The following is a 5,783-nucleotide window of genomic DNA, read 5'->3' as shown; positions in this document are numbered from 1 at the left end:
AGTAAGGAAGAAAACAGGACGCTCCCGAGGCGGTTCACAGCCCGAAACTCTCCGTCCCGGCGTGCACCGTTCCTGCCGCGATGGTGGTCGGGACGTGGGCGCGCTCCATGCTGGGAAGCGTAGTCTCTGATGTACCGACCCCCGGGGAGGCAAGGTCATTTCCCTCCTTGCTTGCAAAGGGGAGGATTGGTTGCTGTTTTTTTGCGGTACGGGGATGAAGATTCATTGCCTGCTATCCCTTGCGTTTTTGCGCCATGTACTTGGCGTGGCCTATACTGATGGTATCGTTTCTCGTTGTAGTGAAGGAAACACGGTGGAAAAAGTGAGTCTTGTAGTTGGAATACTCCAGAAATTAAGAATAGGTTGTGTTCTGCTGCCCTGAGGACACATTTTCTAAGAGAACAGTGCAAGGACCAGCAATTCTCTTTTTGTTTGTTTTTGGTTTGATCATTTTTAGAAACTGATAAATAGAAAAAAGTCTGTGAATCTTAACTGTTACTGGGAGATGGTCGTTTTTAGATCCCAATGTCTCCTGCACTCCCCCTTTTCCATAAGAAGAAATATTACTGAGTGTATGTTAAACTTGTCCTGTTGCCCCAACAAAGAAACGTTAGGGAAGTGCTTGACCTCTTCATTTTTAAGGGGAAAAATGTGCAAGACTGTGCATCATTATTCTTCTGACTGGCATAACTCTGATAAATTAGCCTTTTATGTTTAGGTCTACATGAGAGGAGTCAGGTTCTACTTGTCAGGCTGGTAAAGATATGTTGGATATTACTGATTGATTAAAAAGTGGATTTAAAAAGAAATTGTTTACCCTTTAATTTTTTTTCCAGATTCTTAGGTTAATAAGTTTTATGCATATTTGCTAGACTCTAAAAGAAAACATTCTGGGCATTCTTACATTGTTTATCATGTGTTTGCAACAAATGCCGTTAATTTCCCTGACTTATTTTTGTATATATTTCTTTGAATTTAATACTGCCTATGATGAGGATATGAAAAATTAGGACCTGAAGTATCGTATAAAATTATATTGGATCACTAATAAAAAAAATACCTGTAGATAAAACAAATCTGGAGATCATAAAATTTGTGGGAGAATAATTTAATTTTTCAATAAAAAATTAGGGAAGTAGGCAGGATAGAAAAATACAAAATTGCTTTATCCTAGTGAGGTACTATAGTGGTAAACTGTGTGGTTTTCAAGGTAACAATAATAGCTATAAGCCTCTGTCTTACATAGCTCCTTTGCTGGTGTCCTGGGACAGGGCATTGTTTTTCATCGTCTTCTATGATCACCATTGACCTTGCTCAAGATAAACACTCCAAGTCAAAGCAGGTCTTTTCTATGTAATTGAAGACTTGAACACAGATACCTTAAATGCCTCTTCAATAGTATTGCTTCTCACAAATCTTTTCTGTATATAAATTTTGGAGATAACACTGACCCTATTGCATAGTATTATGTTAGACTACCTACATATATTATTTCTAATTATAGTAACCACTCTGCATTATGCCTATTACCAATGGAGAACCAGCTCAGAAAGATTAAGTATGAATAACTTGTCCAAGATCACAGTTAGTGGGAAGTGGGTGATCCATTATATTCAAAAGCTAAGTCCAGTAGGAAATAGTAACTGATGATTGAACTCAATCTATTTATCACGTATGGGCCCAGTTATGAGGGAATGTTATTGATGTCTTGCTTTTTAAAATTTTTTTGTTATTTTCCTACTAAAAACCAGCTTGGTTTTGGCAGGAGAAATTTGAACTTACTGGCCTGAGTTGTAGCTGTAAATGAGTGTTAGGAAGTGATTAGTGTGGCATAATCATCATTTCAGACTTCGTCTGAAAGATATAAAGTGACTGATTTCATGCACTTGTACATTCTTCTCCCTTGTTGAGTAGTTTGCCACAACTGTGTTCTGGATGAGCCGGACAAAAAAATCTACTACTGCGTCAATGTCAAGGAAGGGACACATCCTACCTATTTCAGAAGGATTGAGTGTGCAGCTCTGGACCTCTTGAAATCACAGGAGAAAGCAAGTAACAAAGGCCACTAAATCTCCTAGGCTTCCTTCAACCTAATCTCTAGCTACCTCTCTATCCAGTCTTCCAACCAAGAATGTACTTGAGTTCAGGGATGCTTTCTAATATTGCTCAATAAGGAGGGAACAGGAAGTCTTTTCCTTTTGGCTGCCTGATTGACACTTTTCCCTTGTAATATCTAAGAGCTCAATACTTTAAAATTTTTACGTATTTAGCTGTTACTTTGGGTAAAATGACAGAACATGGAAATAGGAAATTGCCTCTGTCTTTAGCCCAACTCTCTGTTTTGCAGAGCTGTATTCAACTTCAAAATGGTGAAATGCATTCACCTTCAAATGGCCTCTAAAAGTGTCTGAAAAATACTAGCCTGAGCAAGAGCTAGATAAGAGGCTGTTTCTAAAATTACCCAGGCATAGTGTCATGCACCTATAGTCCCAGCTACTTGGGAGGCTGAGGTAAGAGGATCACTTGAGGCCACGAGTCTGAGGTTGCTCTGAGCTTTGATGCCTTGACACTCTACTGAGGGTGACAGAATAAGACTCTATCTCAAAAAAAAAAAAGTGTGAAAAATAAAAGGACCATCGGCTCTCCTCCATATTTCTCTGATCTTTAGGCATCAGGTGGGGTTCTCCTCTTGTGTTGTTACCTGTGGACATGGCAGCTGAAGTGGAGCCTGTTCTGTGTCTTCCTCCCTATTTTCTGTTATGCTGCTCCAGAGACCTGGCTTGAAAAAGCAGGACATTCGGCTTAGACAGTTGAAGGGCAGGGTCATTTTCAAAATGAAATGAGTACACAAATCATACTGTGAAATTGGCATGACCATCACTGCTGCTTAGATCGATAGACCGACTTTTATTTGGTCTCTGATAGGCACTTGGGGAATAGATTAGTTTCAGGGGCGGAGGGGGAGGTGAAAGGAGGCCCTTTAATTAATGATAGAAATTCTAGAAAGCAATAAACAGGGTGGAATAGTATAAAATATCATAAAGGATTATTTTGTTTACAACACAATCTTGAAAAGCTGGAGCATATATCAATGGCATGTCTGTAATGCCATTCTCAGCAATAAGAAAGCACTTCATGTTTGCAATAAAATGATTTAGTGCCTTATTGAAAGGAATTAAGCTTTTAGGAAATAATGTTGGACTCGGTGAATTTTGCTGAATCAGGGAAGGCATGTTTACTATGTAGAATAATTCCTTTTAAGCAAAATGTATTGTGACAGAAAACATGGTGTTTGGTTCTTAACATGTTTATGTTTCTGCCTGCAAAATGTGAGATGATCAAATCCCACATATATTCTATTTGGCAGTCCCTTTTAAAACTAATTGGAAGTGATTGTTTTCTTATTTGTTTTATGAAAATAACTAGTTATTGTTGGTAAATGTTACTTATTTGTTGACATTTTAGCCACAGCCATGGTTAAACATCCTCCTTGATAAAGAAAGCCTTTTGGTAAAACTGTTTTTTAGTTGTTCTTCCTAACATTCTAGGCCATTTTCTTCAGGGTATCCAGTTTGAGAGGCTCAGTTTCCTTGCTTTTTTTGGATTCCAGATTGATCTTTTTGCCCTTATGTATCCACTAATGATGATAGGACTGAGCCTCCTACCACACCTCCCTCATTTCACCCTGTCTTCCACCAGTAAACAGGGAAGACCATATAAAGTAGTGCCCAATTTGTAATGGAGTTGACCAACCTTTAGGTGCATCTGTTCAATCTTTTAAGAGTTTTTGACAGAATTTTGTGCCCAAGCAACACTTGGGAACATTAAATTCAGAAAGGGAGAACTTTAACCTCATTGGGAGATTAATTTTCTTTTCTGTGATTCCAGATCTATTAATATTTTAAATAGTAATATGTTTCCTTCTTGCATATGACTTGCTTTTCATCAGTTTTTATTTCTGTGCTTATGGTGTTGCTATGGTTTGGATATAGTTTGTCCCCAACAAAACTCATGTTGAAACTTGACCACCTCTGTGGCCGTGTTGGGAGGGGAGCATAGTGCCAGGTGTTGGGGTCATGGGGGCGGATCCTCATGAATGGCTTGGTGCCGTTTTCATGGTAGTGAGTTCTGGCTCCTTTAAGACTGGATTAGTTCTTGCAGGAATGATTAGTTCCCATGAGAGTGAGTGGTTATGAAGCAGGTTTTGCCTCATGGTACGTATCTACTTTCCCTTTGACCTTTTACCATGTTGTGCTGCAGCACACAAGTCCTCACCAGAAGCCAAGCAGATGCTGGCATCGTGCTTCTTGTACTTCTCAGCCTGAAGAACCATGAGTTAAATAAACTTCTTGTCTTTATAAATTGTCCAGTCTCAGGAATTCTGTTACAGCAACACAAAATGGACTAAAGTGTTATTATCCAAATTAATTATTAGGCAAAACACAATTATAGAAGTTACTAAAAGAATTAACAGAGAAGTCACAGTTGTGGATGTACCACCACTGAAAAATTCCTTTCCCAGAGTTGAACTGTGCTGTGGGATGCACCGATGGGGCTGCGAACCAAACTATTTCATTTGAGCACCTCTTAATGCTTCCATTTCCAAGGTGCGAGACATCCTGAAGTATCACTGCTATCTTCGAAGCCTGGAATGTTTCTTAGAGGAATCCTGTCTATTTCTGTTTTAATTTCTGCAGTACACCCATGAAAATAATAAACAGAATGGGAAAAGGTCTTTGGAGTCCATGCTCAAAAGATGAGATTCTTAAGAGAAAAATGCCATCAGCCTCTGAAAGTATTTTCTGGTTTGCAAAGCCTCCAAACTGTTTTCCCATGTACATCAGAGACCATGCACAATGCCAGCCATCCAGTTTTCTGAAATGACACCAGTTTCCATTTGGCTGTTACCCAAAATGGTACGGGCCTGGTCTGATTTCTCTTTAAGTCTTGAGCAGTGGCACTGTATGTAACTACCCTATTGGATTATGCTTTACATTTTCCTGCTAAGATTAATGCAGTATGGACAATTAGCTCTCCTCAGCCTTCTGAATAATTAAGCACTGACGACAATTATTATGGTGTTTGAGCAGCAAGCTAAGATCTGTTGTACTAGTTGTTGAGGCCTTCTCTGTAAAGAGTTATGGAAGACATTCTCAGGGTCTGTGCTGGTGGACTAAAAGACCAACCCAGAAAGCAAGGCTGTCCTTCAAGCCTCCTGCTCTCTCATTTCTCACGTCCAGCCTATCAAATTCTGACAGTTCTGCCTCTGAAATATCTCAACTCTGTATACTTCTCTCCAATCTCTACCAGCACTGCTCTGGTTTCTGCCACCACCATCTCGCTCCTGGATAGTACAATAAACCTCCCTGTTTTTCCTCATCTCTTCCTGGGATGCTTCCAAAGATTATAAGGCACTTTATCTCACCTTTTTACTCAGGATCTTATTTTGGGGACCTCATTAAGCCTTTAAATGCATTTCACCATCACTCTCAGGAAATCACAGGAGGCTCACACAAAATAGAATTCCCAGCAGTGTGTCTTCCTGTGCCAGAACTTCTGTCTCAGGGGTGTAGAATGTTGCTTCTCAACCCAGTGAGGAGCAGCTGAGGCTGAGGAGGGCTGAGACTTCAAATGGTCTCAAACCCTTTTGGAAGGAATGTTTTCTATATATGGCATTAGAAGTTGAGGGTAATGCAGAGAACTTAAGTTGATTTAGTGACTTTCTTCCAGTGAAAATTTAATAACATTATTTTGCTTTTATAAGTACATCAAGTACGTTTCTT

The 5,783-nt window shown here is 39.5% G+C and overlaps 1 protein-coding gene across 1 annotated transcript in view; it reads right to left on the bottom strand.

The window, feature by feature from the left end:
* LOC100951564 (tetratricopeptide repeat protein 30A) overlaps positions 1 to 5,783 on the bottom strand; it is a 72,135-nt gene that overhangs the window by 2,168 nt on the left and 64,184 nt on the right. The gene's annotated exons all lie outside the window — the stretch shown is intronic.

The sequence above is a fragment of the Otolemur garnettii genome, unplaced genomic scaffold (genome assembly GCF_000181295.1).
Source record: "Otolemur garnettii isolate 467f Iridium unplaced genomic scaffold, OtoGar3 scaffold00048, whole genome shotgun sequence".
Taxonomy (NCBI): domain Eukaryota; kingdom Metazoa; phylum Chordata; class Mammalia; order Primates; family Galagidae; genus Otolemur; species Otolemur garnettii.
Note: the sequence above shows the minus strand (reverse complement) of the source record. Positions and strands in the feature narration are given on the sequence as shown.